Source organism: Leuresthes tenuis, unplaced genomic scaffold (genome assembly GCF_036924035.1).
Source record: "Leuresthes tenuis unplaced genomic scaffold, fLeuTen1.0.hap1 SCAF_8, whole genome shotgun sequence".
In the NCBI taxonomy this organism is placed as follows: Eukaryota; Metazoa; Chordata; class Actinopteri; order Atheriniformes; family Atherinopsidae; genus Leuresthes; species Leuresthes tenuis.
Genome location: NW_027325362.1, coordinates 2,797,491 through 2,815,609, shown reverse-complemented (window position 1 = coordinate 2,815,609; position 18,119 = coordinate 2,797,491). Strand labels below are relative to the sequence as shown.

At 42.8% G+C, this 18,119-nt stretch overlaps 1 protein-coding gene and 1 pseudogene across 1 annotated transcript in view; both read left to right on the top strand.

The window, feature by feature from the left end:
- The window catches only part of LOC140312735 (endothelial PAS domain-containing protein 1-like), a 486,153-nt gene that overhangs the window by 333,101 nt on the left and 134,933 nt on the right, over positions 1-18,119 (top strand). The gene's annotated exons all lie outside the window — the stretch shown is intronic.
- The window catches only part of LOC140313424 (uncharacterized), a 39,671-nt pseudogene that overhangs the window by 534 nt on the left and 21,018 nt on the right, over positions 1-18,119 (top strand).

Here is an 18,119-nt window from a genome sequence, read left to right as displayed (position 1 = left end):
CTTTTGGCTTCGACTAAAACAACCTTTATGAGCAAAATGTCACCGCTTAAAAGAAGTTTAGATGTCAGTAAGTAAAGATTTAGTGTCCAGCATCGTGAAATGAGCTCAGTGTGTCTGACAGTGGGCTCTATCAGGGCCAAAGACTCTGTGATTTCTGCACCAGCCGCTGACATTTCTACCTTTCAGCAGACTGACTCCGAGGTCAGATCACCTGATACTGGTTTGGAACTCAGTGATTCTAACCAGCGACATCGATACCGACAGAAAGCATGTCAGCAGTCGGTGCTCCAGGGAAAACTCACTTATCTCTAAATATCAAACACATTTAACACCAGCAGAGCCTGAGTTTGCTCCTCAGTTTTTATTATAACTTTCAGCATAACTTCTCATTCCTTTTGATTGAATAGAGCAGATATAAAAGATCTATTTCCAGCCCTTTTGATTTAAGGATAAAGAAATTAATAGAAAATTAAAAGAAATTAAATGAAATGAATAAAAAGCTGTACCCCTCTTACCTCTCAAGTCATTTTTAACCAGTTTTAACATCTTTAAACAAGTCTTTTTTGATTTTGTTTCCACCCTTAATATCGATTTCTTTTGTCTGACTCAAACTCGAAGTTGTTTTAAGATTCATTGGAGTCGCTGGAATTTTGCAGGAGGTCATGAGTGCAACTACCAACAATACAACCTTACACCCCTGCGAAATTCCCCCAAATAACACTAATGACACGCCTTAACCTCGGTGTCCTTGTTGGCAACAGCAGGCCTGGTTGCATATCTAAATTAAATGGTTCTTCAGATTATTAGGAAGCACCACAGAGGGAAGCAGAGCAGGCAAGCATGAGCAAACATTCAATTCTCTAACTTAATTAATCCCCCAAAGTCAAAAAGAAATGCAAGTTTGCCAAATAGATAATGTCTGAATCACAGTCAATTGATACAATTCCACATTTCTTCTCATTCTCTCATCTCAAGAGATCACGAAGTCATTGGGTGAATATTTAAAATGCATCATTTGGGAATAAGAGGAACCTTTTTACCAATAATCCATTGAATTAAATGGAGCTCCTTCAGCAAAAAGCCGAGTAACAAATAATCTTTATTCTGAAAACTCTACATTAGGCTGTAGCCGAGCCATTTATAATGCAACCGCTGACAGTAACCTGCAGCTGGTCGTGGTGACATTGACATGTTCGCTCATTTGTATTCTGGCTCCGGATTGTTTGGTGTGATATTTTGTGAATTTACGAACCTCATTTGTGTAAAAGGTGGGAAGTTTTCTAAAATTCAGTAATTTGCGTGCGTTTATGGATCCAGAAATGTGAGCTGAAGCTGAATCACACCAGGAGGAAGCCATATATCAGCTCTGAGCAGAACCACGGCCCAGTTCTCTGGACTCCAGCTCATCTCAGAGGGACAGAAAGACAGTGGACACGTGTTCTGTGGGCAGATGAGTCCACGTTTCAGCTGCTTCTGGGAAAAACTGCTGAGAAAGAGCATCCAGGCTGTTATCAGAGGAAGGTTTAAGGCTATGGGGCTGCATCAGTGTTGAGAAGCTGAAATCTGGGATTCAGCAGGAATGGACTCAGATTCCTCTGAAAAACTGCATTAATCAGTTTCCTCAGTTCCCAAAACATTAAAAAGAGTCATTAAAAGGAAGCTGATGGAACACGATGGGAAACTTGACTCCATAACAACGTTTTTGAATGTATTCCACTGCATTAAATTCTAGATTTGTTTACTAAACTGGTCCATGAAAACAGTGAAAATTGTACAATACAGTTTTATGCTAATTAGCCGATGGGGGGGCATCAGAGTCCATGGCATGGAGGGCTTCATCTGGGTGAAGGTACCACTGATGCATGCTGGATGTTGGAGTTCTGGAGAGACAGATGCTGCCATCAAGGTGCCGTCTTTTCCCGGGAGGTCCGTGGTTATTTCAGCAGGACGATGCCAGACCTCATTCTGCAGGACTTCCAGCAGCTTCAGACACACAGAGTGTGTGAGCTCGGCTGCCTGCAGTCCACATCTGTCTCCTGCTGCAGATGTTGGAGCATCATGAAGAGGAGAACCAGACAACAGCACCCAGGGACTGCTGAGCAGCTGGAATCTGGGATTCAGCAGGAATGGACTCAGATTCCTGTGAAAAACTCATTAAAAAGAGTCATTAAAGGAAGCTGAAGGGAAACATGAGTCTGGAGCAGCTTTTTCTGAGTGTTGCTGCTGCAGATTCTTCAGATTTGTCTCATAAATACAATGAAGTTGGTCAGTGAAGACACTGAAAATAACTGATTTGTTCTTGTATTTGTTGAATAAAGGTTTAAAACATGAACAAACGGCAGATATAATTTTTTAGATAGGCGTTACCTGGTAGCTGCATTTTTAACACGCCTGTTTTGTGTTTAGTTAGTTCTTGCTTGAGTTGCTTAATTCTCTGGTTTATCTTAGAAGTGCAGCCTTGTCCCTCGTGTGCTTTGGCTTCCCTTGTATGTCTGCCCCGGCCTTTCTCGTCCTAATTGTCGTCACTTGTGTCTCGTCAGACTCTGAGTTGATGTACGTGGTTCTGCTTCTCCCTCTTCCTTTGTTTTTCCGTTAATCCTGATGTGTTTTCCTACGACCTTCACCTGGTTCCCTGTCCTCTGGCTTTGTTTTGCTCCCCTCCATCTGGATCACCTGCCTCTGTTCTCACTTTTTTAATCAAATAGTTGGTTTCTGCACCTGCTAGTCTTGCCTTTATCTGGATTTTGGATGATATTTCTGCCCTCATAACGTAAAAAAAAGTGAATTTCTCTTATTTATGTCACAGGAATGTACAGAAAGCCAATGGGGAAATGCTTCTGACCTAACTTTACTGAACTAATTGAATAATAACTCCAGTGGTTCTTGGCAGAAAATAACGATTAGTGGATGATTTGGTTAATCTATTGATCAAAAGTGGAGCTAAAACAGTGTCAACTTGGAGCACCCAGAGCTTTCTCGTCCTTTTAAAGTCTCCAACACTTTCTACTGTGACACTTTCCAACATATCTAACAAATGTTTGATTGATATTGAAGCTGAAAGTAAATCACCCTGTCCTCAAAAGAAGAGAAACGATTGAAAATTGAATAATTGATACTGGAGATCAAAGCTTGTGGCGATGAGAAGAAGACTGAATTTGACATAATTGGGAGACAGGGGATGGTTGAACCAGTTCTGATCCCTTCAGTCAGAAACATGCTAGTTAAGATGCTGCACATGCTCAGTCAGACCCTGAAGAGACTCAAATAAACCTTGTTTTAGAGGAATAAACTATTTGAACCCATTACATTTTCCAGACCGTTCGTATGAATCCATCCATACCTGCTTAGTTTAAATCTTTGCTTTACTGACCTATTAGTGACACGATGATGCGGAAACATCCACATTCAGGCGTTTTTAGGCGTACGTTTTCTCTGATATTTAACTTATTATAAAGTAAGAGGCAGCTGTTGTACTGCAGCACAATCTATATTTAAGAAATCCAAATGCTGAGTAAAAGTCTGCTGAATTCATCGCGTCTATCGCTGAAATGTAGAGACTAAACTTCAAATGTGCACACTTCTGCAGAAAAACAAACCCAACAACTTTTCAAAAGACGATATATGCTTATTGGGACAGAATAAAGTCATATTTAGTCAAATTAAATGTATCTTAACATGCTGTAACCAGATATCAGAGTCAGATGAAACATCTGACTATTTGAAGGACAGGGGCGGAAAGAAAAAAAAGGGCACATTCTTACCGCTGTAGAGGGCACTTTAGCACACGTTTTGGCTCTTGAGAGGGCACTTGAAGGCAGTTTAATACACATTTTGACTCCCGAGAGGGCACTTGAGGGCAGTTTAGCACACATTTTAGCTCCTGAGAGGGCACTTGAGGGCAGTTTAGCACACGTTGTGGCTCCCAAGAGGGCACTTGAAGGCAGTTTAATACACATTTTGGCTCCCAGAGGGCACTTTAGCACACGTTGTGGCTCCCAAGAGGGCACTTGAAGGCAGTTTAATACACATTTTGGCTCCCAGAGGGCACTTTAGCACACATTTTGACTCCCGAGAGGGCACTTGAGGGCAGTTTAGCACACATTTTAGCTCCTGAGAGGGCACTTGAGGGCAGTTTAGCACACGTTTTGGCTCCCAAAAGGGCAGTTTAGCACACATTTTGACTCCCGAGAGGGCACTTGAGGGCAGTTTAGCACACATTTTGACTCTTGAGAGGGCACTTGAGGGCAGTTTAGCACACGTTTTGGCTCCCAAAAGGGCAGTTTAGCACACATTTTGGCTCCCGAAAAGGCACTTTAGCACATATTTTGGCTCCTGAGAGGGCACTTTAGCACACATTTTGACTCCCGAGAAGGGACTTGAGGGCAGATTAGCACACATTTTGGCTCCTGAGAGGGCACTTGAGGGCAGTTTAGCACACATTTTAGCTCCTGAGAGGGCACTTTAGCACATATTTTGGCTCCTGAGAGGGCACTTGAGGGCAGATTAGCACACATTTTGGCTCCTGAAAAGGCACTTTAGCACATATTTTGGCTCCTGAGAGGGCACTTTAGCACACATTTTGACTCCCGAGAGGGCACTTGATGGCAGTTTAGCACACATTTTGACTCCCGAGAAGGGACTTGAGGGCAGATTAGCACACATTTTGGCTCCTGAAAAGGCACTTTAGCACACATTTTGGCTCCTGAGAGGGCACTTGAGGGCAGTTTAGCTCACATTTTGGCTCCCGAAAGGACACTTGAGGGCAGTTTAGCACACATTGGAAGAATACAGTGTCTGGATTTAAAAAAAAGAAAGGGTACACTTGCTAATCACACAAAGGGAGCTAAACCATGTTTGTCATTGTGTTTGTGACATTTCTACAACATTTCCATGACACTAGCCATCGGAAAACATGTCTTTAATCAGCAGAAACATCCAGAAGACTGGGACTGATGTGTGTCATCTACCCAGGGCTCATCTGAAGATGTCAAGTGAAGGTGAGCTCAAAGGAGTTTTAACAAGCTGATTAGGATGAAAGCTTCAGTAAAAATGATTTTATCAGCATCCACACAGCTGCTTCTGTGAATAATAACAGGCCAGAGTCAGTTTCCAGCTCCTGGGATTACCTGCAGTGATGTTGGATTAAAGTCTAAATAATTATGTCAAAAGGGGGGAAAGTTGATCACAACTGAGTCGTATGGAGCTGCTCTGAAGCGGGGTAACACTTCCTGAGCTTTTACTTGAGTATTTGTCACTCTGTGAGTTGTTGCATCACGTTTCTTTTCTGCTGACTTGCATGTTGCTTTCCACTTGTTTATATCCAAAGACACATGATGTCATCTATCCAAAGGCAGTCCTCAAGGAGCCCGGTTGTGTTTGTGTTCAACAACAAACACGATTTCCTGTGTGCTCTCCCCAGATGTGTTTCCTCAGCCCCTGCTGTGCATGTCCAGCTGTGAGAGTCCATTCCTACGCTGATTCTGTCCCTTGCTCATTTCTCATCTCAGGAGTTTCTACTCTGAGCACGTCTGAGATTTCATCCTTTCCTGGTTTAACGAGACATTTAGGAGGCTACAACTCACTCCCTTCAGAGTCATTCTGGAGATATTGCTTTCAAACAGGGTTTCAGCTTTTTTTTCCATATCCAGAGAAAAACCTGTGAATCTCAGGATGTTTTAACTGACGGAGGCTGTCATGGTATGTCAGCATGAGTTTCGAATGAAGCATTAAGTGCAATTAATCATAATTAAGCTTGCAGTTATCAGCAGTTGATTGACAGGCTTTGCGTGGGCGCGTTTCTCACATCTGCTGCTCCCTCTGTTATATTTCTTGCTTCTCTGCCAGCACGTTAAGTGTTACATCTCCACTATTCCAGATGGCTGAACTGGCTGAGGCAACATTGTTGATTTCTTAATATCTGTCTCTACAGGAATGACCTGGATGCATTTTTAAGCAGTTGAATTTTGTGGAGGAGGGCAGGATTACCTCAGAGGCATCAGAAAAATCACTTAAGACTGAAAGGCTGTGAAATATACATGTTTCTTCACTGATAGATCTGTAAACTTCAGCTGTTACAAGTAACTTTTTACACTTTGGGCACACACTGCATTAAGTTTTATCATAGTGGAGGACTAAGAGATTCTCTCATATTCCACACGAGAAACATTTACTTTACACTTAAGTCCACTTATCATTGATGTCAGGATAACACTGGGCAGCACAGAGAGATGACTGATCCCTTTCTTTGGGGCTGCATGACAACGCACATTCAAATAGAAGAAGAAGAAGAAGATTTTTGCATTTCAGGACAAAAAGTTTAGGTAATAAATTGGTAAATACAACGCTGTGTCTAACAAAGTCTACCAGAAATGGTGTGTCCACCCCATGATTCAGCAGCTTGACGTAACTGTGGGACGTTCTCAGTCTCTCTCATGGTTCTGGAGGAATCTCGGCCACTCTTCTCTCCAGCGGTGCTTCAGCTCATTGAGGTTTGCAGCTTTGGTTTCTGCACAGCTCTCTTAAGGTCCCACCACAGCATCTCAGTCAGGCTGAGGTCTGGACTCTGACTGGACCATTGCAACACCTTGATTCTTTTCTTTTTCCCACATTCTGCTGTAGATCTGCTGCTGTGTTTGGGATCTTTGTCCTGTTGATGAGCCAGTTTCAGCCCAGCTTTAGCTGTGGGACAGATGGCCTCACATTTGACTCTAGAATACTTTGGTATCCAGAGGAGTTCATGGTGGACTCAATGACTGCAAGGTGCCCAGGTCCTGTGGCTGCAGAACCAGCCCAGATCATCAGCCCTCCACCACCGTGCTTGACAGCTGGTATGAGGTGTTTGTGCTGATATGCTGTGTTTGGTTTCCTCCAAACGTGCTGCTGTGCATTAGGACCAAACATCTCCACTTTGCTCTGGTCTGTCCAAAGGACATTGTTCCAGAAGTCTTGAGCTTTGTTCAGATGCAGCTTTGCAAACCTAAGCTGTGCTGCCATGTTCTTTTTAGAGAGGCTTTCTCCTGCAGCCCTTCCAAACAAGCCATCCTTGTTCAGTCTTTTTCTAACTGTGCTGTCATGACCTTTAACCTTTAACATGCTAACTGAGGCCTGTAGAGTCTGAGATGTATGACCTTTAACCTTTAACATGCTAACTGAGGCCTGTAGAGTCTGAGATGTATGACCTTTAACCTTTAACATGCTAACTGAGGCCTGTAGAGTCTGAGATGTATGACCTTTAACCTTTAACATGCTAACTGAGGCCTGTAGAGTCTGAGATGTATGACCTTTAACCTTTAACATGCTAACTGAGGCCTGTAGAGTCTGAGATGTATGACCTTTAACCTTTAACATGCTAACTGAGGCCTGTAGAGTCTGAGGTGTAGCTCTGGGCTTTTTCACCTTGGGGTGACCTTTAACCTTCAACATGCTAACTGAGGCCTGTAGAGTCTGAGATGTAGCTCTGGGCTTTTTGCAGTCTCTGATCTTGGGCATAACTTGTTGGGAAGTCCAGAAGATGTTTTGCTGGAATGCATTTTGGCTTAGTTTTTAGATTTTTAGATGTTGTTAATGTGCTGTAGGGTTGTATTTGATTGATTTGGTGAGGATCTTGACATGTAAAACCTTAAAATTGTAAGAGGTTGCTCTTTCTTTCCAGAGCCCCTCCTCTGATTGTCTCTGTGGTCACGCAGCACTAATGTGTCAGATCAGAAATGTCCCATGCAACAAAAAAAAAAGGCTCAACTTGGCCCTGAATCTGTTGCCGTGGTAACATCAATCTTTTTCTTTTTTTTTATTGAATGACTCTTTATCCCACCGTTATTTCACGCTCAGGGATATTGGTGATAGCCTTGTGAAAATACATTTTGATTGCTTTCAGTGGTCATTAGCTGGGCTGTTTTCAATATTTGTCTCCATTTATGCTCTGTGGAGGCAAACAGCAGCTTACAGGGGATTTAAAATAATCAATGAATAAATCCCTTTGGATAATATTTATACTAAACTATGAACCAAGGCTTCCTGCAACCTTGGAACAAAAACACTCAAATCCTAGATAAATGTCTTTTTGCATTAAGCTAATTCCTAACTTCACTGCATGTTTCACAGAAAATATGCTTTTGAACAGTCGTGGAACAACATTGCTGCTCATTAAAGGTTCGAGCTGTCAATCAAAAAGAAGTGCTTTCATATTCTGGTTTTGGTCTCTAACAAATGAAGTGTTTTATTAGCTGTCAGACGCTCCACTTTGCTCATGTCTCAGAAATCAGAAAACAGACTGAGAGCTAAGTGATTTGTTTACACTTCTTCCCTTTAAAAGTTACTGCTGCAGCTTCGGGAACCGTGAGGTTCAAAGACTGCTCGTAGGACGAAGAGAAAGATGTCATCAGTCATGTCAGGACCACCTTTGCCATCAACCCTGTTACACTTGTTAGAGATGAGCTCACCCAAAGGCTTCAAACTATGCTGTCAGTGAAGCCTCGGTGATTAAAGGAGATTAAAGCTGGCTATAAAACTCTCTGGCAGCATGAAGGGTTCAGAGCTGAAACCAAAGCCACTGGTGGCTGCAGTGTGGAGTTGAATCTAACGTCTGAAACACTGATATTTATGTTGACTTGCATTATTCCTGCATGAACAAAGCATCCAAACCCATTGACAGTTCATCATTTATCCTTTTTCATGTGTACCTCGGTGCATCTGATGACTCAAACTGCGCTCATGTTGCTTCACTGAGATGGATAAACTCTAACTTGTCTCAACAAGAGGGATATTCCCCAGTGTGTGCTATTCTTTTCAACATGATGGGCTGTTTTTGCAGACCTAATAGCACATTATTGCTTTGAAATTGCTGCAGATTGCTGAGTGCGTCTGTCGCTGCCGTTGGTCTCTGACAGTGTCTGAAGTTTAACTCTGAGGCAAACTTTCTAACAAATGTTGGGCTCCACTGAGAGTGATGCGTGCATTTCTAATACACCAGCTACATAAACTGCTCGAATGTCAGATGGTCTTTGTCTTTTTAAGCAAAAAGGAAGCCATCGATTTGCTGCTTAGTGTCTGAAGAGGAGAAGTTCAGCCGGTGGAAGCGTCAGATGCACTGAATCTCAAGCTGCTGAAGTGCCAAATGTGCTCACCTGCACCATATGGCTGCAGGAAAAACAACAGCAACTGATGCCAAGCAACAGTGCAATATTAATTTGATGATTAAAGTCAATAAATCCTCTTAACTCATTTCTTGCCAGCCTTCAGATTAAAGAGCAACTGATTGCTGGTGACGATCAGGGTTTAAATATAGAATAATAAGTGTTAAGTGATACATTTTCATGTCTGTAAATGCTTTTCTCCTCCATTCGAGAGCTGACCTGCTCTTCTTCATGGCTTTACATGAACAGGATGTATGAACAGGAGCAGACCTGCTCTTCTTCATGGCTTTACGTGAACAGGATGTATGAACAGGAGCTGACCTGCTCTTCTTCATGGCTTTACATGAACAGGATGTATGAACAGGAGCTGACCTGCTCTTCTTCATGGCTTTACATGAACAGGATGTATGAACAGGAGCTGACCTGCTCTTCTTCATGGCTTTACATGAACAGGATGTATGAACAGGAGCTGACCTGCTCTTCTTCATGGCTTTACATGAACAGGATGTATGAACAGGAGCTGACCTGCTCTTCTTCATGGCTTTACATGAACAGGATGTATGAACAGGAGCTGACCTGCTCTTCTTCATGGCTTTACATGAACAGGATGTATGAACAGGAGCTGACCTGCTCTTCTTCATGGCTTTACATGAACAGGATGTATGAACAGGAGCAGACCTGCTCTTCTTCATGGCTTTACATGAACAGGATGTATGAACAGGAGCTGACCTGCTCTTCTTCATGGCTTTACATGAACAGGATGTATGAACAGGAGCTGACCTGCTCTTCTTCATGGCTTTACATGAACAGGATGTATGAACAGGAGCTGACCTGCTCTTCTTCATGGCTTTACATGAACAGGATGTATGAACAGGAGCAGACCTGCTCTTCTTCATGGCTTTACATGAACAGGATGTATGAACAGGAACTGACCTGCTCTTCTTCATGGCTTTACATGAACAGGATGTATGAACAGGAGCAGACCTGCTCTTCTTCATGGCTTTACATGAACAGGATGTATGAACAGGAGCTGACCTGCTCTTCTTCATGGCTTTACATGAACAGGATGTATGAACAGGAGCTGACCTGCTCTTCTTCATGGCTTTACATGAACAGGATGTATGAACAGGAGCAGACCTGCTCTTCTTCATGGCTTTACATGAACAGGATGTATGAACAGGAGCAGACCTGCTCTTCTTCATGGCTTTACATGAACAGGATGTATGAACAGGAGCTGACCTGCTCTTCTTCATGGCTTTACGTGAACAGGATGTATGAACAGGAGCAGACCTGCTCTTCTTCATGGCTTTACATGAACAGGATGTATGAACAGGAGCTGACCTGCTCTTCTTCATGGCTTTACATGAACAGGATGTATGAACAGGAGCTGACCTGCTCTTCTTCATGGCTTTACATGAACAGGATGTATGAACAGGAGCAGACCTGCTCTTCTTCGTGGCTTTACATGAACAGGATGTATGAACAGGAGCTGACCTGCTCTTCTTCATGGCTTTACATGAACAGGATGTATGAACAGGAGCTGACCTGCTCTTCTTCATGGCTTTACATGAACAGGATGTATGAACAGGAGCAGACCTGCTCTTCTTCATGGCTTTACGTGAACAGGATGTATGAACAGGAGCTGACCTGCTCTTCTTCATGGCTTTACGTGAACAGGATGTATGAACAGGAGCTGACCTGCTCTTCTTCATGGCTTTACATGAACAGGATGTATGAACAGGAGCTGACCTGCTCTTCTTCATGGCTTTACATGAACAGGATGTATGAACAGGAGCTGACCTGCACTTCTTCATGGCTTTACATGAACAGGATGTATGAACAGGAGCAGACCTGCTCTTCTTCATGGCTTTACATGAACAGGATGTATGAACAGGAGCTGACCTGCTCTTCTTCATGGCTTTACATGAACAGGATGTATGAACAGGAGCTGACCTGCTCTTCTTCATGGCTTTACATGAACAGGATGTATGAACAGGAGCTGACCTGCTCTTCTTCATGGCTTTACATGAACAGGATGTATGAACAGGAGCTGACCTGCTCTTCTTCATGGCTTTACATGAACAGGATGTATGAACAGGAGCAGACCTGCTCTTCTTCATGGCTTTACGTGAACAGGATGTATGAACAGGAGCTGACCTGCTCTTCTTCATGGCTTTACATGAACAGGATGTATGAACAGGAGCTGACCTGCTCTTCTTCATGGCTTTACATGAACAGGATGTATGAACAGGAGCTGACCTGCTCTTCTTCATGGCTTTACATGAACAGGATGTATGAACAGGAGCTGACCTGCTCTTCTTCATGGCTTTACATGAACAGGATGTATGAACAGGAGCTGACCTGCTCTTCTTCATGGCTTTACATGAACAGGATGTATGAACAGGAGCTGACCTGCTCTTCTTCATGGCTTTACATGAACAGGATGTATGAACAGGAGCAGACCTGCTCTTCTTCATGGCTTTACATGAACAGGATGTATGAACAGGAGCAGACCTGCTCTTCTTCATGGCTTTACATGAACAGGATGTATGAACAGGAGCTGACCTGCTCTTCTTCATGGCTTTACATGAACAGGATGTATGAACAGGAGCAGACCTGCTCTTCTTCATGGCTTTACATGAACAGGATGTATGAACAGGAGCTGACCTGCTCTTCTTCATGGCTTTACATGAACAGGATGTATGAACAGGAGCTGACCTGCTCTTCTTCATGGCTTTACATGAACAGGATGTATGAACAGGAGCTGACCTGCTCTTCTTCGTGGCTTTACATGAACAGGATGTATGAACAGGAGCAGACCTGCTCTTCTTCATGGCTTTACGTGAACAGGATGTATGAACAGGAGCTGACCTGCTCTTCTTCATGGCTTTACATGAACAGGATGTATGAACAGGAGCTGACCTGCTCTTCTTCATGGCTTTACGTGAACAGGATGTATGAACAGGAGCTGACCTGCTCTTCTTCATGGCTTTACATGAACAGGATGTATGAACAGGAGCTGACCTGCTCTTCTTCATGGCTTTACATGAACAGGATGTATGAACAGGAGCTGACCTGCTCTTCTTCATGGCTTTACGTGAACAGGATGTATGAACAGGAGCTGACCTGCTCTTCTTCATGGCTTTACATGAACAGGATGTATGAACAGGAGCAGACCTGCTCTTCTTCATGGCTTTACATGAACAGGATGTATGAACAGGAGCTGACCTGCTCTTCTTCATGGCTTTACATGAACAGGATGTATGAACAGGAGCAGACCTGCTCTTCTTCATGGCTTTACGTGAACAGGATGTATGAACAGGAGCTGACCTGCTCTTCTTCATGGCTTTACGTGAACAGGATGTATGAACAGGAGCTGACCTGCTCTTCTTCATGGCTTTACATGAACAGGATGTATGAAAAGGAGCTGACCTGCTCTTCTTCATGGCTTTACATGAACAGGATGTATGAACAGGAGCTGACCTGCTCTTCTTCATGGCTTTACATGAACAGGATGTATGAACAGGAGCAGACCTGCTCTTCTTCATGGCTTTACATGAACAGGATGTATGAACAGGAGCTGACCTGCTCTTCTTCATGGCTTTACATGAACAGGATGTATGAACAGGAGCTGACCTGCTCTTCTTCATGGCTTTACATGAACAGGATGTATGAACAGGAGCTGACCTGCTCTTCTTCATGGCTTTACATGAACAGGATGTATGAACAGGAGCAGACCTGCTCTTCTTCATGGCTTTACATGAACAGGATGTATGAACAGGAGCAGACCTGCTCTTCTTCGTGGCTTTACATGAACAGGATGTATGAACAGGAGCTGACCTGCTCTTCTTCATGGCTTTACATGAACAGGATGTATGAACAGGAGCTGACCTGCTCTTCTTCATGGTTTTACATGAACAGGATGTATGAACAGGAGCAGACCTGCTCTTCTTCATGGCTTTACATGAACAGGATGTATGAACAGGAGCAGACCTGCTCTTCTTCATGGCTTTACATGAACAGGATGTATGAACAGGAGCAGACCTGCTCTTCTTCATGGCTTTACATGAACAGGATGTATGAACAGGAGCTGACCTGCTCTTCTTCATGGCTTTACATGAACAGGATGTATGAACAGGAGCTGACCTGCTCTTCTTCATGGCTTTACATGAACAGGATGTATGAACAGGAGCTGACCTGCTCTTCTTCATGGCTTTACATGAACAGGATGTATGAACAGGAGCTGACCTGCTCTTCTTCATGGCTTTACATGAACAGGATGTATGAACAGGAGCAGACCTGCTCTTCTTCATGGCTTTACATGAACAGGATGTATGAACAGGAGCTGACCTGCTCTTCTTCATGGCTTTACATGAACAGGATGTATGAACAGGAGCTGACCTGCTCTTCTTCATGGCTTTACATGAACAGGATGTATGAACAGGAGCTGACCTGCTCTTCTTCATGGCTTTACATGAACAGGATGTATGAACAGGAGCAGACCTGCTCTTCTTCATGGCTTTACATGAACAGGATGTATGAACAGGAGCAGACCTGCTCTTCTTCATGGCTTTACGTGAACAGGATGTATGAACAGGAGCAGACCTGCTCTTCTTCATGGCTTTACGTGAACAGGATGTATGAACAGGAGCTGACCTGCTCTTCTTCATGGCTTTACATGAACAGGATGTATGAACAGGAGCAGACCTGCTCTTCTTCATGGCTTTACATGAACAGGATGTATGAACAGGAGCTGACCTGCTCTTCTTCGTGGCTTTACATGAACAGGATGTATGAACAGGAGCAGACCTGCTCTTCTTCATGGCTTTACATGAACAGGATGGTGAGAGCTCATTATTATCTCTGCATCGTGCACACTGTGCACACATCTTCTTCTCCCTGGTGTCTGACTTGATTATTTGAAATATGGCAAACAAAAAATGTAGAATGTTTGTTTTTATATGTGGAAAATGAGTTTTTATCCATTCTTGAAACAGCATAATGCCTGAAAGTTTCACTTTTATGAGTTTATTTTAGTTCCTTTGGATGAAAAAGATTTGGTTGTGAATGCAGGGATGTGAAATTGTTTTAAAAGAAAAGAAGAAGCCGGCAGAGGCGTTGGGTAAAAGCTGCTTTCAGTCCCACAATTGAAAAACTGACCCTTGAAACCATGAATAATTTAATTTGAGTTTTAAAAAGGGGAAAATCAGGCTGAGAGGTTTACAGACAATAGAGATTTACAGCAAAATGCAGGAGAGAGAACGATGGGGATTTAGAGATGATTCGTTTTCGGTTATTATAGGAAAAGCTGAGGATTAAACTCTGTTTCAAGCCTGTTTGTGGAGTATAACACTAATTTTCTGGGATTAAGAAGCCGTGGACGATTCAACATCACCCGAAGTGACTTCAAAGACACATTATTTATGTTAAAAAGAAATATCTGAGCTGCTGTCCAACTCATTTGTTCCAAACAGCTCCTGTGTCAGCCTGAAGAAGGCTTCCAACACGATAAATCTCCAGATATTCAGGAGTCTGGAAAGCATCCTCATGAACACATTCACGCTGTTTTCCAGTCGCAGACGGACTGCTTTGGTCATGTCTGAGATAGGAAGAGTCCTCCACAGCTGCAGCAGAGACTTAAGTCAGAGTGACACAGCATGGCAGAGGAGTTGAGAGCTTCTCCATGTGCACCTGTGCCTTCTTACGCCTGATTAAGAAATAATATCCCTCCTCTGGCTGCACTTCTCTCTGACATATGTGGGCACTTAGGAGACGCTATTTGTTTCATAGCCGCTTAAGAAAACGTCGGCCTTCCTTTTGTGACTTTAATAGTGTCCTCCAGACAGCTGCATTTGTCCTTTTTATGAAAAAGCCGTCATTTGGTCCCATTTTACGCTTAAAGATGACATTCTTCTATGATTAATACAGTCAAAAAGCAACTGCAGTGTGTTCAGCCAGCAATAAAAACAAGTGAAACATGATTTTTAGAAAAAGCTAGAGTATAATATAAGTAATCTGTTGTATTTCTGTCTGAGTTGTAGTGGGGTTGCTTCTGCTTTGTTATACAAGTCTTGCTCTGACTTTATAATGTATATTGGGGGGGGCAGTTGGTGGTATTCCTGCTGTGTGGGGTTTATAGATTATAGTCTGTTGACTTATAAAGTCAGATTGTATGATTGGAAACACACTTTCACATGTTTCGGTGAAAATAAATTAAATAAAAATTAAGGAAACCATGAATAAATTTGACTTTTTTATTATTCTAGCTCGTGTGTCTGTGTTTTTTTGTCTGGTTTGTCTCTGTGATGGACCCCCCCCCCTCCGTTCACCGGCTCCAGCCCCTCTGTGAACCTCATCTGGATTAAAGTGGGCAACATATCCATCTATTGTCATCTGCTTATCCGAGGTTGGGCCGCAGAGGTCCAGGAGGGAAACCCAGACGCCTCTCCCCAGTGACACTCTGCAGCCCCTCCTGGGGGATCCTGATGCGTTCCCAGACAGAAGGGACATATAACCCCCCAGCGAGTCCTGGATCTGCCTCCTGAGGGAGGCCAGGAGGCATCCTAACCACCTCAGCTGACGATGCTGCACTGTGCTTGACAAGGTAACTGACAAATGACAAGAAAGGATATCTTTTATCTGTAATGTTGCCTCTTGGTGAAATCATAAGTCAGTTCCAGGGCGTCTCTTATCACATTCAGTCTCTGATGACGTTCAGCTGCAGTTTTCTTTTAACCCCAACAGAATCGATGCTGTATGAGCTATTAAGGTCTGGCTGTCCAACCATTTCCTTCAGTTAAATACCAGAAAAGCTGAGCTTCTCATTATTGGACCAGACAGTTGTATTTTGTCACTGATTATTTTGACTGTTTCTGTCTGTTGGTTTTTGTCTTTGTATTTTTATTCTATTTGTGATTTTAACTTGATACCTTGAAGGTGCTACATGAAGCACTTTGTGAGTGTTTTTCCTGCTATATAAATACATTTTACTTACTTACTTACTTACTTATCTGCGCTCGCACAACAGTCCCACCAATATTAAGTGTTAAAAAGATGAGCCATGCTAGCTTTGCACTTAGCATAAAGGCTTCTGTGGTAACATTTGAAATGTCTCTGCCTGAATAATATCTTTTCTTGGCTGAAATAATCTTTTCTGTCAGCAGAATCTCAACAGAAGTTCTTGCTGTGACCAAATGTTCATTTGCTGTGATTTGAAATGTTTTATCATCGCTATAATCTGACACTTGCAACAATCTTTATCTTTAAACAACGATTTCTGTTCATCCAAGAACCTTAAAGTGAAGTAAATCCTGTAAAGTGACCCAGATGAGGAAAGAAAAGCAGTATCATGATAAACTGGAGTTATTTTGCCTTACTTGACACAGAATATAACATTTTATATATTTATTTGACTATGCAAAGCTCTTCCACTGCCTCTATCTCCTGACCCACATCTCTCCCAAACGCAGGGGAAGTTATTGTCTTCACCCCCACGAGCTGCTGCTTATTAGCATTCCCAAAGCCGTAATAAACTGGATAAACAGAGCATTTAAATAAACTGCTCCCTCTGCACAGAATCAGCTGCAGGAACAGCCGAACCCGAGAGAGAAGGAGCCATTAATATATTCAAAGAAGTTCCAAAGGATTCTGAAGCGGAAACATTTGGCTTCAAATGTTTAGCTGACTGTGATTGACCTTATCTGACCTCTGCTGATGTTTTTGTCCCTTAGTTTAATGCATATGTTTGTAGCTGATCTACACAATGCAGACACAGCCTGAGTAACTATGTGTACTGTTGCTTAGTGAATGCAGATCAAACCGCTGCCCGTTCTGATGATTATACTCTGCTTTTCCTGGTTAAATAAAGCTGATAAATCCTGTGATGTGACGATAGCTTGTAAAAACATCAGTGTTGGAGCTAAAGAAATGTATTGTGACACTGAAGTCACTGAATAATGATGAAGAAAGCTGAGATTTGAGCACGGCTTCAGATATTTAACATGTTTATATTGTTTAAGCTTATGTGAGCATAAGAATAATTTAGATCTAAGCCATTAATGTCCAAACTAGGAGCTTTATTAAGGCTTAAACAAGGAGAATGTGCTCATCCAGCCTGTGTTTAACAGGGGTTTTCTGAAAGCCTGCATAGAAACATCACCACAACAGTAAATGCATATCATAAGCCAATAAATGCCAAATGTGATTGTTTTAAACAAGAAGCTGGCATAAGAAAGTCTGCTGGCCTTACCAACGGATCATTTAGGTGACTGAACCTTATGCCCTCAGGTTTTATCTGTAATGTATTGTGTGGATGTTCTGGGATGAAGGGCCAGTTTAAGATTAAATCAATAACATCAGCAGTTTTTTACATCTAAAATTCACTGCCAGAATCAAAGGAACAGTGTCTAAACCAGACTCAGACAGACTGATCCATGCGTTTGTCTCCAGCAGGTTGGACTACTGTAATGTCCTGCTCACTGGGCTCTAAACGGGCCGTAAGACAGCTGCAGTACATCCAGAACGCTGCTGCTCAGGTCCTGACCAGAACCAGGAAATACGACCATATTAGTCCAGATCTCAGGTCTCTGCACTGGCTTCCTGTCGCTCAGAGACTTTAAAACAGCTCTGAGAATAGACTTTAAAACAGCTCTGCTCCTGTACATCTCTGACATGTTAGAGCCATATGAACCAGCAGGGACTCTGAGGACCTCAGGGAGGCGTCTCCTGCTGGTGCCCAGAGTCAGGACTAAACAAGCTGAGGCTGCCTTTCAGGTTTATGCTCCTAACATCTGGAACAGTCCTCCAGAAGATGTAAGAAAGGCCTCAACTCTGTTTAAATCCAGGCTGAAAACAGTTTATTTAGCTGTGCATATGACAGCTGAAAGTATTTATCTGCACTCTTTGCTTTTAATTTAATTAATCAATGATTTTATTTGCCTTCTTCTGATTTTATGGAGCTGTAAAGCACTTTGACTTGCCACGAATTGA